Raw genomic sequence first — 21,332 nt, forward strand, 5'->3', positions numbered from 1 at the left:
GCGGAAGCGCCTAGACACTCACGTTAGCAGTGACTCATGGTTGCAGACCGGTGCAGGGCTACAGCATCAACCCCACATCAGCACCAATTCCAGGGACCAGTTCACGCCTGCAGCCGAGTCGGGGACCCCGAACACGACTCGTGACCACCTGATGGCTGACCAGTCCGAACCAGTCAACGGAAACACATCCCCAGTGACCAGCCCTACGAGTCCCGATCCGGCACTGACCGAGGAACGCGTTCGTGACACCCCACCGGTCCAACCTTCAGTTGCAGACTCTGATCTACCTGACAATGCCCCAGAGTTGCGCCGTTCTGGGCGCCAGCACAAGCCTCCCGCGTACCTTAAAGACTATGCGTGTTCGCATCTGGGGGGAAGGGGTGTTATGTCCCTGGAACTTAAAGAAGTTCCCACCCAGGTCCGTTCGTGCCGCGGGGGCGGTTGCCCTCTCTCTCATTGGTTGGTTCCCCCCAGCAGCCAGCTATAAAAGCAGGCTGCGGGGTCCAACCAGTTGCTGATCGCTGCGAGCCAGTTCCAGGCTTGGCAAGCACGTTCAGTCCTTTATTATTCTAATAAAGTATTTGTTGCATCCATGCCCTGGTTCAGCCTCTCATTTCCCGAACTTAACAGTGGGTGTTTACTGAGGGTGGAACATTGCTGATTTTTAAGCAGTGTTGCTTCCATGCAGTGTTGCTTCCATGCTATCAATTATTCAGTCTGGGTTTCATCCCAATGATTAGATTCAATCCTGTGATGGGCTGGGCATTTTCCATGGTGAATAAGGAGGGCCTGGTTTTTCGGCATCCTTGACCATAGGTGAGCGAAAGCTTGTGGTCTTCTAATGTGGGTCAGTGTCGCATTGCTAAGTACCGGTAACCAGTTTTCTGATAAAGGGGCAAAAAAGTGCCTTTCTCTTAAGCAAATCAGGAGCGCTGGCTAGTCCAGAACTTTTTTTTTTTCCTACCTGAGACAATATGGTAAATATTAGAGTCCTTCACTCTGCTTAAAAAAGTGGATTATAGCTTAATTCAGCAATGTTACCCTCCATCAACCAGCAGCTGTGCATATCAGTCTTCCAAAATAGGGGAACAAGGTAGCAAAGAGGACCGAGTATTGCTTGAGATCTTTCATCAGTCATCCAGAATAGAGTTGGAAGGGACCTTGGAGGTCTTCTAGTCCAACCCCCTGCTCAAGAAGGAGACCCTATTCCATCCCAGACAAGTGGCTGTCCAATCTCTTCTTAAAAGCCTCCAGTGATGGAGCACCCACAATTTCTGGTGGCAAGCTGTTCCACTGGTGAATTGTCCTCCCTGTTAGGAAGTTTCTTCTTAATTCCAGGTTCTGTAGGTTTCGTCTTCTTCTCGATTGCTATTCTATCTTTTAACACAGGGAGCCTCTAATATAATTCAGAGGGCAGCTAGGAAGAATTAAAATTTGAAATCTCATAGAAGATTTCTCCTTACAATTTCCCCTTATAAGAGTCTCACAAGTCACTTGATTTGTGTGTCTGTGTGTCTGTGTGTGTATCCCAGTGCACCTCCTTCAACAAATCCAAGTGTTCTGCGGAATCATACGACATTGTTCTGACTTTGCGCGCTCCAGACCTGGGAAGACGGGAGTCATTTTCCTTTTCCAAAGAGGAGAAATCTTTGTATTTCTAAATTAGATAATCTGCTTTCAGGCTCATGTAGTTAATGTAGTTAAAGAGTCTTCTGCTTGTACACACACACAAACACACATACACACACACACACACCAAAAAAAAAAGGGAGTGGGAGAAAATGAGTTTGAATAACGGGATGTGCTATGACAGCAGCCTACAATTGAAACCCAGAATGTGGGGGGAAATTGTGCCTTCGGCCGGAAAATAATGAACTCCTGACGCGTTTGTCTCATCAAAGTATCGGCATGGAGTCCCATCACCGAGAAAGCAGTACATCAAAAGTTCACCCTGGATATTACTTCACGCCTTACCTTCCTCTTCCCTTTTGGCTTCCTTGGGCACCCTCCACCCCCCACCCCCGTTTGTGATGGTTTAGAAGGAGAAGCATTGCAGGCCCCTTATCACCTTTGTCCCAGCTTCCAGAGCCATCTTTGTCGTTCTTCAGTTATCTTTCGACGCAGCAACTGTTTTGAGTTGGAGGTTTAATACACAAAAGATGGTTTCCCTCAAGATTTAGGCCCCTCATAAATCAACCTGACAAGTCACACAGCCTGGCTTCCACGCCACTGTTTTTGTCTGCGGTATACGCACCAGGACAATGCGCCGGCGTTCTCAGTGGCTTATTGTCTGATCATGTCAAGCGGGGTTGTGTGTTCTTCTCAGGCTGTATTAGACTCAACCTAGAGACACTCTCTTTGCAGGAGCACTTTGTGGGAGTGTTGTGTGTGTGAGGGGGAGAAAAGGGAGATGGATTTCTGGTGCTACAATTTATCCATGTGCTACAAAATGAAATATAAAATGTGTAACTGTGGTTGGTTATTGCAATGGGACCAAAGTGTCCCTTTCTTGTGGAATCAATGGCATGGCCAATATGTTTCCATTAAGATGGATAGAATAGAATAGAATAGAATAGAATAGAATAGAATAGAATGGAATGGAATGGAATGGAATGGAATGGAATGGAATGGAATGGAATGGAATGGAATGGAATGGAACGGAACGGAACGGAACAGAACAGAAATAGAATAGAATATTGGAAAATAGAATAGACTATTGGAATAAAGAATAGAATATTGGAAAATAGAATAGAATAGACTATTGGAATATAGAATAGCATAGAATATTGGAATAAAAAATAGAATAGAATAGACTATTGGAATAAAGAATAGAATAGAACAGAACAGAACAGAATAGAATAGAATAGGATAGAATATTGGAATAAAGAATAGAATTGAAACTGAAACCAGCTTGCGTGCTGAAACTGATATCTGCTCTGAGCTGTTGCTGCTTGTGTTTTATTTATGTCACATTGAAAGAATCTATGAATGGTATTGTAAACTTTATTCCTATAACTATGTTCATAAAGAAGTTAATGATCCTGCTGAATCAGTCACCTGTGTGTTTTCTGGACTTGAATTTCTGCTGCCAAATCTAACAATCTCTTGGTTCAAGATTGTGAAGGAAACAAAGGCCCCCACCCCAATATTATCACTGGGGCCACTTCCTGGTGAGGATCATTTCAATTCTGGGTGATGTATAGCAGGATAATTGATTAACATGAACCAGGAATAATAATAATGATGATGACAATGATTCACAAGTCACTTGATTTGTGTGTCTGTGTATGTCTGTGTGTGTGGCATCCCAGAGCACCTCCTTCAACAAGTCCAAGTGTTCTGCGGAATCATCATTGACATTGTTCTGACTTTGCGCCTCCAGACCTGGGAAGACGGGAGTCATTTTCCTTTTCCAAAGAGGAGAAATCTTTGTATTTCTAAATTAGATAATCTGCTTTCAGGCTCATGTAGTTAATGTAGTTAAAGAGTCTTCTGCTTGTACACACACACAAACACACATACACACACACACACCAAAAAAAAAGGGAGTGGAGAAAATGAGTTTGAATAACGGGATGTGCTATGACAGCAGCCTACAATTGAAACCCAGAATGTGGGGGGAAATTGTGCCTTCGGCCGGAAAATAATGAACTCTGACGCGTTTGTCTCATCAAAGTATCGGCATGGAGTCCCATCACCGAGAAAGCAGTACATCAAAAGTTCACCCTGGATATTACTTCACGCCTTACCTTCCTCTTCCCTTTTGGCTTCCTTGGGCACCCTCCACCACCACCCACCCCCGTTTGTGATGGTTTAGAAGGAGAAGCATTGCAGGCCCCTTATCACCTTTGTCCCAGCTTCCAGAGCCATCTTTGTCGTTCTTCAGTTATCTTTCGACGCAGCAACTGTTTTGAGTTGGAGGTTTAATACACAAAAGATGGTTTCCCTCAAGATTTAGGCCCCTCATAAATCAACCTGACAAGTCACACAGCCTGGCTTCCACGCCACTGTTTTTGTCTGCGGTATACGCACCAGGACAATGCGCCGGCGTTCTCAGTGGCTTATTGTCTGATCATGTCAAGCGGGGTTGTGTGTTCTTCTCAGGCTGTATTAGACTCAACCTAGAGACACTCTCTTTGCAGGAGCACTTTGTGGGAGTGTTGTGTGTGTGAGGGGGAGAAAAGGGAGATGGATTTCTGGTGCTACAATTTATCCATGTGCTACAAAATGAAATATAAAATGTGTAACTGTGGTTGGTTATTGCAATGGGACCAAAGTGTCCCTTTCTTGTGGAATCAATGGCATGGCCAATATGTTTCCATTAAGATGGATAGAATAGAATAGAATAGAATAGAATAGAATAGAATAGAATGGAATGGAATGGAATGGAATGGAATGGAATGGAATGGAATGGAATGGAATGGAACGGAACGGAACGGAACGGAACGGAACAGAACAGAAATAGAATAGAATATTGGAAAATAGAATAGACTATTGGAATAAAGAATAGAATATTGGAAAATAGAATAGAATAGACTATTGGAATATAGAATAGCATAGAATATTGGAATAAAAAATAGAATAGAATAGACTATTGGAATAAAAGAATAGAATAGAACAGAACAGAACAGAATAGAATAGAATAGGATAGAATATTGGAATAAAGAATAGAATTGAAACTGAAACCAGCTTGCGTGCTGAAACTGATATCTGCTCTGAGCTGTTGCTGCTTGTGTTTTATTTATGTCACATTGAAAGAATCTATGAATGGTATTGTAAACTTTATTCCTATAACTATGTTCATAAAGAAGTTAATGATCCTGCTGAATCAGTCACCTGTGTGTTTTCTGGACTTGAATTTCTGCTGCCAAATCTAACAATCTCTTGGTTCAAGATTGTGAAGGAAACAAAGGCCCCCGCCCCAATATTATCACTGGGGCCACTTCCTGGTGAGGATCATTTCAATTCTGGGTGATGTATAGCAGGATAATTGATTAACATGAACCAGGAATAATAATAATGATGATGACAATGATGATGATATTATTTTAAATGTGTAAGTTATATGAAGGGCAAAAATTACAGTGGACACACACCTCTTTAAATATAGATGTATGACTCAACGTCTCATAAGAGGTTTTAGCCCTTGGACTAGCCTTTCATCCACAGAAAGATAAATGTCAACTGGGATTATCTGTGGATTATCTTTGGTCATTTTGTCCAGAATCCCAACTACGGTAGGATGACTGGCTCTTGTGGGTTGTGAGAATGGAGCCCTGTATGGATATTGTAAGAGTGAGTCAGCAAACCCACACCAAAATTCTCTGTTCTTAATGTCTTTCTCTGGTATTGGACATAAAAATATACTTTGCTAAAACTCTTAAATTCCCTAATGTGTCACCCCGCCTTTTTTCCTTTGCAGATCTCCAGAACATATAAAGATAGTTCTCATTTTACAGCCATAACTAAGCTCAAAATTTCCCATTTGTTAAATGACTTTTGCCCCCATTTTATGGCCTTTCTTGCCACTGTTGTTAAGTGAATCACTGCAGCTGAAAATTTAGCCACACGGTTGCTATGTGACTCCAGTTTCCTCATTGGCTCTGCTTGTCAGAAGGTTGCCAAGTGTCTGGATTTTTTAAATATATAAATTATATTAATTTTCCATTGTTTACATTTCTTTGTGCTTAATAAACATCGTATTGTCTAGATATTTAATTTGCTTAACAATACAGATTACAATTTTAATCTCCACCCCCTTTTTTTCCAGCCACTGGTAAGATAAATTCGATGTTTGATAACATTCTGTGTCTTCTTTCTGTTTAATCTTCAAGGTTAGTCGGTGCATTTCTGCACAATCCAGTATCTTCCTAATTAACTCTTGATCTTGTGGTGTGTCTTCCAAGGGTCTGAATTTTGTTCACGTGCCCATAGAGATACCACAACGGCTGTGTGAAAAATGGTCATAAGTCACTCTATTTTTGTGCCATGGTAACTTTTGAACTGTCACTAAATGAACTGTTGTAGGTCAACAATTCACTGTACATCAGCCACTTTTTCCAGAGGAAAATGTGGCTACAATTCTTTAAAAACAAACAAACCAGGGGATAGGGTGATGATAATGTTGTTGAAGAAGGAAGAGGAAGAGATGATAACTAAAAATTTCCCAGGGCAGATATAGCAAAAATATCAATAATCAGCCTGTTATCTTGCACAGACCACTCGAAGCATAAAGCTGAGTTTCCATTAATCCATGAAAAAGTGGTAAGAAGAAGCAGTAAGATTAAAAATCAGGAATGTAACATTTGGGAAGGGCAGCCTGTTTTATCACCAAGTACAGAGGTGGTATTCAGCTGGCTCGGACCGGTTCTCGAGAACTGGTAGCTAAAATTTTGAGTAGTTTAGAGAACCAGCAAATCCCACCTCTGACTGGCCCCACCAACTCCATCTCTTCTCTGCCTCCTATTGAGTCCCAGCTGATTGGCTGGGTCTCCTTTGGTTTCCCTGCATGGGAGAATGGAGCTGGAAAGCAGGTTAGTGGGGTGGGGAGGGAATGGGATTTTGCAATAACCTTCCCCCAGAAGTAGGGAGGGAATGGGGATTTTGCAGTAATCTTCCCCTGCCATACCCACCAAGCCATGCCATGCCCACCAAGCCACGCCCACCAAGCCACGCTCACAGAACTGGTAGTAAAATTGTTTGAATCCCACCATTGACTAAGTAGTCTATTCTTTTAATTCTTTTAGAGAGTCATTGAGGCACAATCAGTCTTTTTTCCTTGTCCTTCAGTCCTTGTGTACATGGTCCACTTACCAGTGACATCATGTTCTCCCAAGCGAGAGCCATCCAGGAAGATCCCGGCCATTGTGTCTCTGCAGACAGGAGTCTAGATTGTCTTCTACTCATTAGCTTGGTGAACTTCTCATCTTTTTATGATTGGTGATTGTGACAGAATTGTAATGATTTTTCTCTCCTTTCATTTGCTTTCAATGTCATCTTCTTACACTGAAGAATGACAACACCAGGGGTGATGTTGAGAATAGGTGCTAGGTTTGTCCCTGTTGTAGCCTGTCAGCTGCCAGCCCCTTCAGCAGCTAAATTGGAGGAGGAGGAGGAGGAGGAGGAGGAGGAGGAGGAGGAGGGAGGAGGAGGAGGAGGAGGAGGAAGCATGGGAATCAAGTCCAGCATCAAGGCAACGAGAGAGAGAGAGAGAGAGAGAGAGAGAGAGAGAGAGAGAGAGAGAGAGAGAGAGAGAGAGAGAGAGAGAAGAGACAGAGACAGAGACAGAGACAGAGACAGAGACAGAGACAGAGACAGAGTGGAGCCTGGGCCATCCACCAGCCCTCAGATGGAGAGTCAACAGCCTCCATATCTGGAGGTGGCTGATGAGGAAGAGGAGGAACAGCCAGGTCCAGTGCCTGATGCGTGGATGCACTGAAGGCAGAGGAGAGAAGAGCAGTGGAAATCTATGGGCCGGTCCTTGGGACGGAAGAGCCACAGATGCTAGTGAAGCCCCACCCTAGCTCTGGGGATGAAAGGCAGGGGGAGGAGATGAATAGGTGTGGCCAACTATTCATCTTCCAGATGGACGGACTTGTTAGCCTGTGGTGAGAGAGAGAGACTTTTTCTGGGGTTGCCGGTGCTCCTAGTAAAGGAATCTTTTGAGTTTGCATTAGAGGGTTTGTCATGTTTGTGGGGCTACCTCAGAACAGCCCCTTCCCCACCAGAAGGTCAAGATGGCTTCCATGAGGGACTTCCTTTCAGTTTATCCATACACAACAATCTTGTGAGAAGATTGACCAGTGGCACGGTTGCCTAGCTTAACCCTGATTAAGTGTTTGTGGAGATTCTCAGTCATCCAGATCATGGTTGTGAAACCATAAAAAAACACCCTTGGGACAACCACGATGAAGTGGAGACTTGAACCTGGGGCCTCTTCATAAAAAAGCTCAAGTGATTTTTCTCTGTTTAGGTGCAAAAAGATGTATGGGGAAGCAGTCTCTAAAACCCAACAAGGAGTTTTAATTAAAGGTCTGGTCAGTGTTTAAATGGGGAAACTGTTTTTGTTCGGTGTAACAAAAGGGTGATATATAAATGTAATTAAAGAGAAGTGGTTGCTTTCCTTTTTCTTTGTAGCAATTTACGCTGATGGCTACTTCATACCGTCCCTTCTGGACAGCTCTGAATGGATTTCTGGCTACAGTTCTGGATTTGGATTTATTCCATGTAGATTTTGAAAATTTGTTCCTTACAAATTAGCAACTGAATATGCAAAAGTCATTGCCAACCGATGGACTGATGGAATCCCCTAGATAAAAAAATGAGTCTCAGTTTTAAATGCATGGGGTGGTCTTTTTAAATAGAATTTTTTTTTAATAAGTACCTGTCCAGAGGGCAATCAAGAAAATGTGGGATTAGAACAATAACCACACAAGGGATGTCAAACCTAAAAAAACCCTGCAAGATGTGGCTTTTTAAAAATAAAAATAAACCCCAGATGCGGGGTAACTATTATGTAGTTGCACAATGTTTATTACTGGGCAGAAATTCATTAGATAAAACATAGGTAATTAACTCACTTTGATTAAATATGTAGTATATCAATGGCTCAGTTCTTTCTTTCTTTCTTTCTTTCTTTCTTTCTTTCTTTCTTTCTTTCTTTCTTTCTTTCTTTCTTTCTTTCTTTCTTTCTTTCTTTCTTTCTTTCTTTCTTTCTTTCTCTTTCTTTCTCTCTATAACTCCATGCAGATAATTCAGATTCTGTGCCAAGAACAGATGAATTCTGTGACCTGCACTAATTAGACAAATCTGCCGTTATTATTATTTTTTTCATTTTGTCCTGCAAAGCCAGTTAGAACTGAAAGGAACCCTAAATGTGTTCGCCGATAAAGAATGAAGTGGAGGAAAGAAAGAAACTAGTCCTCAGAGAGGCATCTCTGCAGCTTTGCCTGCCTAAAAGGCTTGTGAAAGGGCTGTTTTTCTGCGTTCAAAGTAGGGGCTTTTGTTCAATGGCTCATTGTGAGGCGGGAACAAGAAAAAAAAAACAACCCATGCATGTGTGCAGTCTTCACCGAATGCCATCCCAGTGGCTTTTCACTCACAGCAGGCACAGAATAGCTGTGAATGGCATCCCTGTTGGGTTTTTTTTTTTTTTTTTTGGGGGGGGGGGAGCCACTATTCTAGGTGCAAAAAATAGTAAGATTAGTAAGGTTGCTGACATACTTCCAAAGGTAGGACAGGCTTTGTCCCCGAATGGAACGGAATGGAACAGAACAGAATAATGAAGAATGGAACGGAACAGAATGGAGTGGAGTGGAGTGGAGTGGTGTACAACAGAACAGAACAGAATAGAATAATGAAGAATGGAATGGAATATACAGAATAGAACAGAACAGAATAGAATAATGAAGAACGGAACGAAATACAATAGTATAGAATATATATATATATCTTTCTTTCTCTCTCTCTCTCTTTTTCTATCTCTCCCCCCCTCCCGTCTTTCAAAGTTTTATAAGACAAAGGAGACAAAGGGCAATTCACTAATTACTCCTGAAAATTAGTATTGCTGTGTGGTTATATAGAAGGAGGGGAAAAAAACAGACCAAACCTCTGCAGTATTTCAATTAATGTTATTTTTAATTGCTTGTATTAGCATTTAAGATCAAGATTGATTAGCTTTGGACCATCAAAGGAAGAGGGCTGAACTGTGGGGGTGGAAATTCCTGATTATACTTAGAATCTATTGATACGATACATATCCAGCTAAAAGGTCAACAAAATATAGTACAATCACCGCAATGTTTAGCTTCTTCTGTTGGATGTCGAGGGCAGGAGACGTCTCCTACCTTACCTGATCGTCCCATTTACCACTTCTGAAAAGGTACCTGCCCCTTGTTTATGGAAGATGCTTCCAGGCAGATCTTCTATTGTGCAATTAGTCCACCACATTAATGACATTTTGGAGAGGAGGCAGCCAATGTGAAATCCTATATGTGACCTTGCCTGGTTGCAGTGCCCATTAACAGAGTGGGTGAGTTATATTATGTGTCCCGTGATGTGCGAGTGGGCCACAAATTGCCTTGAGATGTACTCTGATTGCATTTTAGAACCTCCTTGGTCTAGGTCAAAGGTCTTCAAACTTGGCAAGTTTAAGACTTGTGGACTTCAACTCCCAGAATTCCCAAGTTAACATGATTGGAGGAGGAATTCTGGGAGTTGAAGTACACAAGTCTAAAAGCTGTCAAGTTTGAAGAACCCTAAATTCTATCATCTATCTATCTCTCTGTCTATCATCTCTCAATCCATCCATATCTATCTATCTATCTATCTATCTATCTATCATCCATCCATTCATCATCTATCACAAGGGTCTTCAAACCTGGCAAGTTTAAGACTTGTGGACTCCAACTCCCAGAATTCCTGAGCTAACATGACTGGAGGAGGAGGAATTCTGGGAGCTGAAGTCCACAAGTCTTAAAACTGTTGAGTTTGAAGACCTCTGAATTCTACCATCTATCTATCTGTCTGTCTATCATCTCCCCATCCATCCATCCATCCATCCATCCATCCATCTCTATCCATCCATCCATCTATCTATTCCAAGGGTCTTCAAACTTGGCAGGTTTGAGACTTGTGGACTTCAACAACTGGAGGAGGAGGAATTCTGGGAGTTGAAGCCACTAGTCTTAAAGCTGTCAAGTTTGAAGACACCTGGTCTAGAACATGGAATGACAAAGTTGGAAGGGATCTTGGAGATCTTCTAGTCCAGCCCTCTGCTCAAGCAGGAGACCCTACACCATGTCAGATGTGAGTGTCCAGTCTCTTTTTGAAAGCTTCCAGTGATGGAGACACCCACAACATCTACTATTACAATGGACAACATCTACTATTACAATGGACATTTGTTCTCACCATTAGGAAATTTCTCCTTAGTTCTGGGTGGCTTCTCTCCTTGAGGAGTTTCTGTCCATTGTTTCTTGCCTTCTGATGCTTTGGGAAATAAGTTGACTCCCTCTTCGTTGTGGCAGCCCCTCAAACATTGGAACGCTGCTATCATGTCACCCCTGGTCACCCCTATTTTCTCTAGTCTGAGCAATTGGTTTCTCTTAAACTGTGATTAAAATGGCAAGCATGAATAAGAATGGCCCCCCAAAACCAACTCAGACAGCTAGCCTGCTTAGATGACCCCCATGCTAAGGCCTTCCAGATAATAGAAGTGATAATTTAGCCAGGCAAATTGGTCTCTCTAAGTAAATCAGAGATTTTTCCAGCTACAACTTACTTGTCCATTCTGCAATCTAATTCCACGGTGGTGCATTTTGTGGCAACGACAGAAGACTCAAAGACATCTTGGGATGTCTTTGTTCTCTTTTTCTACTGCAGTAAAATTATTCAGCAGTATCTAGAAGGTGAAGAAGTGGGCAGATGGTGGCACACAGAGAAAAAGATGGAATTGGGCTCTCCAGCCGAGTTCTTAAACCAACGAGTAGAGCCTTCTGGAGATGGGAAATGTCCTTTTCGGCCCATGGAGGGAAGAAAGCCTAAGGCCATCAACATTTGGATTTTTGAAGGGCAGCCAAAACTTTACTCAGGTAAGCAAAATGGAAAAAAAGCCACTTTACCTTTAATTATTTACTTGGGTCAAGTTTTAACTTTCTTTGGAAGACTTGGAAGGCTCTTAAGGAAGCTTTACTGCATCTATAACAGCTACGGGAACACAGGATGTCCATCTGCCTTGAGGAAGAACTAGCTGTGCTTCGCTACGAAACTATATGGTGGGGCTTAGTTTTGGGGGAGGAAAATAAGGGGAAAAAATTCTGCCTCTGCCTACCAGCATCCACCAGTATTCATCTGGCTAGCGTCCTGTCAGTGTGTGAGAAAGTTGAGGGCTGTTTGGAAACTGAAATGGTGTTTGCTGTTTGAGCAAGAAGGAGACAGCAAGGAGCCTGGGTGTGGCTTAGCTCAACTGTTCTGTGCTATGAAGATGCTGCAATGGCAGTAAGTATGAAAAATGGTTAGAATAGAATAGAACAGAACAGAACAGAACAGAACAGAATAGAATAGAATAGGCTATTAGAATAAAGAATAGAATAGAATAGAATAAATAGAATAGAATAATGAAGAATGGAATGGAATAGAGTAGAAATTAGAATGGAATAGAATAGAATAGAATAGAATAGAATAGAATAGAATAGAATAGAATAGAATATTGGAATAAAGAGTAGAATAGAATAGAATAATGAAGAATGGAATGGAATAGAATAGAACAGAACAGAATAGAATATTGGAATAAAGAATATAATAGAATAAATAGAATAGAATAATGAAGAATGGAATGGAATAGAACAGAACAGAATAGAATATTGGAATAAAGAATATAATAGAATAAATAGAATAGAATAATGAAGAATGGAATGGAATGGAATAGAATAGGAATAAATTCTTTATTGGTCAAGTGTGATTGGACACACAAGGAATTTGTCTTTGGTGCATATGCTCTCAGTATCCATAAAGAAAAAATAAAATGCATTCATCAAGAATCATAAGATACAACACTTACTGATAGTCAAAGTAATCAAATCTTACTAGGAAACAAATAAACAACATAAATTATAAAGATGCAAGCAACACGGTTATAGGAAGGATGAGAAGAAGAATAGTAATACAGTCTTACTATTCTTCCTCCTCTCATCCTTCCTATTACCTATCTCTTCTCACTTATGACTATAACCGTGTTGCTTGTATCTTTACAATTTATATTGTAAAAATCACATTTTTCAATGCCGTTGTAAATCAAGGACTGCCAGTACTCGCTTCTCCATAAATCTTTCTGGGTATGGGTGTGTGTTGTAATCTTTCCCCTCTTTAGCCCTTCCTCACCTGTCAATAAGCCAATTTGCCCTTCATTGTAATTGTGTCCCAATCTCCAGTTCAAATATACCCTGGGAGAATTCCCTTACAACTCCCTAACAGCTCATCCCAAATTATCATCTAGTTTCACTGAAAAGTTTGAATATCAAATTTCATTCCGAGAGGGGGGAATCCCCCACCCCCCAAACAAACAAAGAGAGGAGGGAACCAACCATCTGGGCCTAAAGGTTGAACCCTGCTTTGCATTTTTTAATTCCATCTTCGAGCGTTTATGTCTTGAGAGGCCGTAGTTTCCTCACCCATAATGCGTGTTTTAATATTTGCATCCTGAACAGCCCTGTGACCAGCATCCCACCTGGCAAAGAAATTTCCTTCCCCCAGATCAGGGTTGAAAAAAAAATGGGGATTTCCCTCAGGAAAGAAACCGTCCCGTTTTTGCTTTCTAATCTGTTTGTCTGTGGAAAGTGGAGCATATGGTGTCCCCTTTTCATATATTTCTGTCATGACTTTATGGTGCTGCATTCCAAATTTGCACACCGTGCCCTGGATGGAAGCAAATAAACCTTTGTTTTATGGGGCTGGGAAATGATTTTAGAATAGAATAGAATAACATAGTTGGAAGGGACCTTGGAGGCCTTCTAGTCCAACCCCCTTCTCGAGCGGGAAATCCTATACCAGTGGTAGCTAACCTTTTGGGGCTCCTGTGCCAAAAATTGTGCAGGTGCTCATTCATGCTCGCATGCTAGCATCAGAAGGCAGTGCATGTCCCCCCACACCTCCTATGCATGCGCACACAATCCACCCCTGCCGCCCCCTTACCTGCACTGTGCGTGATTTTTGAACAGTTTGAGGCCTTTTTCGGCCTCCCAAAGGCTTGAGGAAGGCTTCTGCAGGCTTTGCAGGCCAAAATCTAGCCCCGTTTCCTCACTTCCGGTATTTTTCAAAAAACAGGAAGTGATGAAACGGGGCTAGTTTTCGGCCTGCAAAGTCTGCAGAAGCCTTAAAACCCGCCAAAAATCAGTTGTGAGGTACGCGCATGTTCAGTGAGGTAAGTTTGCCAGCTGCTCACATGCCGGCACAAGTGGCTCTGCATGCCACCTGTGGCATGCATCATCACGGCCCTATACCATTTCAGATGAACTGGTTGTCCAATCTCTTCTTTAAAAACTCAGGTGTTGGAGCACGCACAATTTCTGGAGGCAAGGCATTCCGCTGACACAACCTTAGATTGAAGATTTATGGGGATTTAGGCATTCACATAGGTAAAAAATTTTGTGACAGTCAATTCCAGGGGTTTATGCTAACAGTTTGGACTGGTTTGACTGAACCGGTGGTCAAAAAAAAAAAGGCGAGGATCAGCTGAGAGGAGGAAAAACATTCTCTGACAATCAGCTGAGAGGAAAAGGAAGAGAAAAGTGCAGGTTTGGCCTTCCCACCCATCTGTGCTTATCGCTTCTTTATCCTCTCAGCTGATCGGCGCTGAAGGCCTCAGCTGGTGTAGGGAAAGCTGCGTGCACGTGTTAGGCAAAGCACGCCCACCAAGACATGCCCACCAAGCCACGCAAACTGAACCAGTGGTAAAACAATTTGAATCCCACCACTGGTCTATTCCTAACCTATGGCCAAAGCTACAGTCATATCCCAGGAGTAATGTGTGGCTGTGACAGTTGGACCACGAGGAAGGCTGAGCCCCTAAGAATTGATGCTTTTGAAGTGTGGTGTTGGAGAAGACTCCTTGGACTGCAAGGAGATCCAATCAGTCGATCCTAAAGAATATCCACCCTGAGTGTCTTTTGGAAGGACAGATCCTGAAGCTCAAAGACTTTTGGCCACCTAATGAGAAGCGTGTGATTAGCGAACCGGTTGTCACACCGGGAGAATCCCACCCCTGCATATCCCCGTGGTTGGGAAATCCCAAGAAACTGAAATTTTATTAATTCCTGAAATGACCTAGCACAAAGGTATATTTTCCCACTCAATCACCCTTCAATTTACTGTCAAAACAAAAAACAAACAAAAAACCAGAATGGCTACAGGAAGCTTTTTTTCCCCAAAAGTTGCCCATTTATTTTTACACAACACTTTCTCATTAATGTAAGGATTGGGACTGGTTTTTACCTATTGTTTTAAACCCGCCGCTAAACAGGATTTTTCTTCCATTTTTTTTGAATTTTTAATGCAAAGTCTCGCCTTAAAAATGCCCGCTCTGCAAAGCATTTTCTTCCCCTCCCCCGCCCTGTAAAATATCAAATGAAATAATGTCTTACTTACAATGTCCTTTTGTGTGTGTGTGTGTGTGTGTGTGTGTGTGTGTGTGTAAACTCCCTAAAGAACATGGCCAGTTAAAGTCAAATCTTGAAGCCTTGAATAATCAATGCTAAAGGAGACATGATTGGGAACAAAGCATTTTCTACATTCCGTGTGTGCACAAACTGAAAATAAAACTGTTGTTTATTTTACCTGCTGCCTCCCAGACTTCTCTCCTAGGGGGCAATAATGTACTTTTGAGGATGTACAAGCATCACCCTGTGGCAATCCATACTGGACTCTCTCCAGCAGCCTTGTGGAGAAATCAATTCACGCAGCTCCAGGTTCATCCTGAGAAGGAAAATCTGTCTACGTAAAAGCAGGAGGGTCAGAAAACCTGTGGTATCTGCCAATTATAGATACTAACCTTCCTACTTCGGGATATATTAGTGCACACTTCTGCATGTTTAAGAACTTTTACCATGTTTAAGAACTTTTTACCATACTTCGCTACGAAACTATGTGGTCGGGCTTAGTTTTGGGGGAGGAAAATAAGGAGAAAAAAATCTGCCTCTGCCTACCAGCATCCATCGGTGTTCCTCTGGCTAGCATCCTGTCAGTGTGTGAGAGAGTTGAGGACTGTTTGGAAACTGAAACCATATTTGCTGTGTGAACAAGAAGGGGACAGCAAGGAGCCTGGGCGTGGCTTAGCTCAACTGTTCTGTACTAAAGATGCTTGGTGCTCTGAAACTGAAACTCCTCTCCTCTGCTTGTATTTTGCATTTGGAAGAGATTTATTTCCAGGTGGGGAGGGGGAGTAGAACTCCTTAGCATCAAAGCGTGTTAATAACAATAATATAGGAAATACTCCAAATGCTATGATGGTTATTTCGAAAAATCCTTTGTTAGTGCATATATATATAAATAATTCAGCTTTGTTCAGGTATTTTCCCACGTCATTGTAGTTGTGCTTTTAAAGTTGTAGCAACATTTCGGCAGAATCTCATCTGCCATCATCAGGCTTCTGTATTGTGTTCGTCTGTGAGTCAGACTTTCACAGCCATTTCAGTTTTAAATTTGGGGCTAGCCTACTGCTGTGCCAGAATGGTTTTTTCTGCATCCTGATTGGTTGGAAGTCTTGGTCTGTGTTTATTGGTATTGGAGTTTGCTGTGTTCTGCTTGATTGGTGTTTCTAATATCTTCTGTCTGTTTTGTGGCTTTTTTTTGTCTTGATTGGCTGGCAACATTGTGTTCCTGTATTGGAGGCTTTTAGTGCAGCTATATGGTGTGTCCTACCAGAAGAAAACACACACCAACTGCTACCTCAACGCCCAATCCCACCATCACCCAGCACAGTGGCCAGTGGAGGAGCTGGTGGCAGACTTGGACAGTGAGGAGGTTGGGGTGGATAATGGGCCAGGCCTGGAGTCCGTGGGAGGCTCTAACGAGGGCTCTGGGTCGGAGGCAGAGATGGGGCCAGGGCTGTCCGACAGTTATCAGCTGCCTTTGGCAGTTGGAGATCAGTGGGGAAGAAGAACAGCTGGACCCTGTTCCCAGTGTGTGCATGCACAGAGCTGCCAGGAGAAGGGAACAGCTTAGGAATAAGGGTTGAGTCGGGAGTAAAGCCACAGGTGGATGGTGAATGTCCCCTCCTATAGGGAATAAAGAGGAATGAAAGGGGAGGGGGGTTTGCAGGAGTCATTTAGTTCAATTCATTAAGGTGAAGGTCTGTTCCTGACTCCTTGCCAAGTATTGTCTGCTACAGCATGGCATTTGGAAGCTATCAGCCTGGCAACTCTCCAAGCCGGATAAAGGTCTGTAGTTGTGAAAACTCTTGAAAGACTGTTTTCCAGGATTTTTCTGGAGAAGAATTCCCTTTAACCTAAATAAAAGGGGGTTTAGGGGGACGAGGAGTCGGCTTCATGATCTTGGGAAGCCTTAGGTCAGAACAGATGGATGGATTGGAAAACTAATGAGAGTATGATAAAAAAGAAAGTCCCAACCAATGGCAGGAAGGACAACAAGTCTCTAAGCTCTTCAGTTGTGCTTTTCTAAAGGAAGGAATTATAGGAGATGACTAGGCTGAGCCCAAGGGCAGGGTCAAATGCATCACCAGCTTAGAGTCTCTGTGCTCCTATAAGAGACCCAAGTCCAAGCCCTCCCTTGAAGTCCATTGACTCCTGTCTGGTGCCAATTTGCCTTGATCACTAAGTAGTTCAGATTCTTGTGTTATAGTTAGCATGAAATAAATGTGTAGCACTTTTGAACTCTTTCCTGATCCCTGACCTCTTGCACCTGACAAGATAATAGGCAAGAAGCACGACTGGACAACTGGAGTCGATAAAAGCACACAAAAAGATACGTCTCAGTGGATTTTTCAATGCTCAGTGGAGGACCTTTATAAGCTGAGCTCTTGTATTTTCTTTTTAATTGCTAATCTGCTACACAGGACTGGAGAACATGATAGAACCAGAGACCTGGGAAAAAAAAGAAAACTCAACTTTGATTCGTACATCACTTTGATATAATCGGCAGGTTTTCTACATCATCCAAGACATTTCCTTAAATAGCTATAGTCCTTAGACTTATATACCGCTTCACAGTGCTTTCCAGCCCTCTCTAAGCGGTTTACAGAGTCAGCTTCTTGCCCCCAGTAATCTGGCTCCTCATTTTATGACCTCAGAAGGAAAGATGGAAGACTGAGTTAACCTTGAGCTGGTCAGGATCGAACTCCTGGCAGTCAGCAGACTCAGCCTGCAATACTGCCTTCTAACCACTGCGCCACCACGACTAAATGCAGGATCACAGAGAGTATTTGTGGCAATTTGTAAAAAATCTACAGTATGATCAGACCTTGGGGAAGAGCATATATTTCTGCAATAATGTTTTAGAAGGCTAGGAGAACTAGTGGGATAGCCTGACTAGCTTCTCTTTTTGAATTGTTCCACCTCCTTTAGTTTTAATTTAGTTTACTTTATTTTACTTTATTGTCATTGCACCTCTCACAATGAAATTAAATACCATCTTCAGTGTATATTATGACTATGAAAATAAACACAAGCACATATCCTTCCTATTCGATACAATTGAATTGAAAACCCCTGATATTGCACTAATATTGCCCTATACAGTAGAATTCAATAGTTACTTGTCCTGGGATAGAAGCTGTTTTTCAGCCTGTTTGTCCTTGTTTTTATTATTGTCCTGAACCGTCTGCCAGATGGTCATAATTCAAAAAAAAAAAAAAAGGGTGTCCAGGATGAGATGGATCTTTGGGTAGCTACAAAGCTTTTCCAAAGAGAGGAGAGGGCAACCAGTGATCCTCTGGGCAATGATGTTACTCCTCTGGAGTGCTTTCCTATCTGCCCCTGTGCAATTGGCAAACCAGACACAGGGGTAGTAAATTAAGATATTCTCTATGGAGCAGCGGTATTCTGAAGAGAGGCTGGGATTCGGCCCAGCTGTGATTTCCAAACATCTCCTTCATCTTGTTATTATCAGCTAACATTCAATTTGCTCAGCACGATGAAGGCCAAGCCTCTTGTTGGGCTCTGGAACTCGTTTTTATTATTATTATTAATGAAAACATCGTGCAGGAGGGAACATTTTATTGCCAAAGCCAAGCTGCATAGCAAACAATATGGCCGAAGGAAAAAATAGCTGCTACGGAGAAGAAGAGCGTGCGTAATCATGATCTTATCATATTTGGCACCTAGAAATGCAAAGATAAAGGAGTGTTTATTACAATTTACGGCCCCCACTTTCCTTAGCTATTGTATTAGCCATAAATCCTGGTTTGGATACTAATTTGATGCATTTGAAAACCAGGCCAACCAATCCATTTCATTCCTGTCATGGAAACATGGAGGGGAGAAAAAGCGTCCATATCCTTCTTGCAGCACGGTGACACCTTGCAAGATTGATGCTCCTTGAACCCTCCCTTATTCTTGCTAAACGTACCACGTGCGCAAAGCTCCTTGCAATTTACTCCGGACTTGTGGCTTTCACAAATAATGTTAATATGACCGTTTTGATACAGCACATAAAATTTATTTAATCGGCTCCTTCCATTTGAAATATATTCATTAGAGCCCAGCGGGACGGAGGAGGGCAACCTTTTGCTCGTGCGAAGATCCATCCATTCCCTTTGAGGGGTGGGGGGTGGGGGTGACATTTGCAAGTTGCACGGAATTGCAACCCATGGCACAGATTTTGGTCAACTCTCCTCCTAGCCATTATCCGGGTGGTAGGCTCCTCTTATTGATTGGGCACTGGTTGAAAATTTAAAGCTTATGCTACATTTCACTAACGCCGTGACAATGGAAAGCATGAGCAATGGTCTGTCAAATGTGAGAAAATTGCATTCTTCTCCAAGTAAATAAATGCACTGTTCATAACTCTATAAAAAGAGTGACGGCAACATTTATTCTGGAATTAAGCAATAATAAAAGAGAGGCCATGTTCCCGGCTCTGATAGAAGGAGTTGAAGTTTACAGCAAGAAAGCAATATGCTCATGGCTTGGTATGACATGACTGGAATCCAGACAAGGCGTCAGATACCAATATCTTTGTTTTGTGTTGTTCTTAACCTTTTTCCCTTGGGGGCAAAGGGATGCAAAGGAGAGTTGCTTACTTTCCCAGGCATCTGCTTGCCACGGATAGAGGTCTAACGCAGATGCCCGCAATGCATGGTTGAGTTGGTTGCAGAATAGAACTGGAATAGAGCTGGAAGGGACCTTGGAGGTCTTCCAGTCCAGCCCTCTGCTCAAGCAGGAGACCATAGACCATTGCAGTGGCTCTCCAGTGTCTTCTTGAAAACCACCAGTGTTGGAGCACCCATAACTTCTGAAGGCAACTAATGTCCTACTGGTTGATTGTTCTCACTGTTAGGAAGTTTCTCCTTAATTTCAGGTTGCTTCTCTCCTTAATTTCCATCCATTGCTTCTTATCCTGCCTTCTGGTGCTTTGGAAAATAATTTGACCCCCTCCTCCTTGAGGCAGCTCCTCAAATACTGGAATACTGCTATCATGTCCCCGCTAGTCCTTCTTTTGGGCGATACCCAAATCCTGCAACCGTTCTTCATATGCTTCAGTCTCCAGTCCTTTAATCAACTTAGTTGCTCTTTTTTGCACTTTTTTTGCAAAGTCTCTCAACATCTTTTTTGTAATGTGGTGACCAAAACTGGATGAAGTATCTCAGATGTGGCTTTACAAAGAGGTACGGATACTTCATGTGATTTTGAGTCTGTGCCTCTCTTTATACAACCCAAGATTGTGTTAACTTTTTTGGCTGTTGAGAGTCTTTGAGGGTTTCAAGAATACTTAAACTAACATAAAAAAAAAAACTCACTGAGCAAATCATCATGACCATTAAGGAAATCCAGATTTCCCAGTTGACTTCACTTATGAGAAACTAGCTAGAAAGCTGATTGCAGATTGCAATTACATGATGGCAAGATGCCAGAACTATGCCAAGACATGAGCGAGTTGCCAACCACCTGAATTTGGATCCTGTGTTGTGCCTGTGAGGGTGGTACAAGCGATGGTTATTATTCTGAGGACAGGCTATAAGTCACTTCTTCTGAAACCAGCATAACTTGGAACCATCATTAAACAAATAGTGGTAAGCTGAGAGCTCCCTACAGCCTCCATCTGATCATCATCTCATTGCAAAGAAGATCAACTTAACCCTACATATAGATAAGTTGCTTTTGTGCCTTCATTGTATATGAATGAATCTGAAGGAAGATGTTGAGATTCTAGAAAGAGTGAAGAGAAGAGCAACCAAGATGATCAGGGAACTGGAGGCTAAAACATATGAAGAACAGTTTCAGGAACTGGGTATGCCTAGTTTAACAAAAAGAAGGACTGGGGTGACATGATAGCATCTTCCAATATTTGAGGGGCTGCCACAAAGAAGAAGGCGGGGTCAACTTATTCTCCAAAGCACCTGAAGGCAAGACAAGAAACGACGGATGGAAACTAATCAAGGAGAGAAACAACCTAGAATTAAGGGGAAATATCCTGACAGGTAGAACAATTAATCAGGGGAATGACTTGCCTCCAGACTATTGCATTCGGTTTTGGTCTCCACCATATAAAAAAGATGTTGGGATTCTAGAAAGAGTAAAGAGAAGAGTAACAAAGATGAGGAGGGGACTGGATACAAAAACATATCAAGAATGTTTACTGGAATGGGGTATGCCTAGTTTAAT

This window comes from Pseudonaja textilis, chromosome 6 (genome assembly GCF_049901715.1).
Source record: "Pseudonaja textilis isolate UNSWEBS1 chromosome 6, rPseTex1.2, whole genome shotgun sequence".
NCBI lineage: Eukaryota > Metazoa > Chordata > Lepidosauria > Squamata > Elapidae > Pseudonaja > Pseudonaja textilis.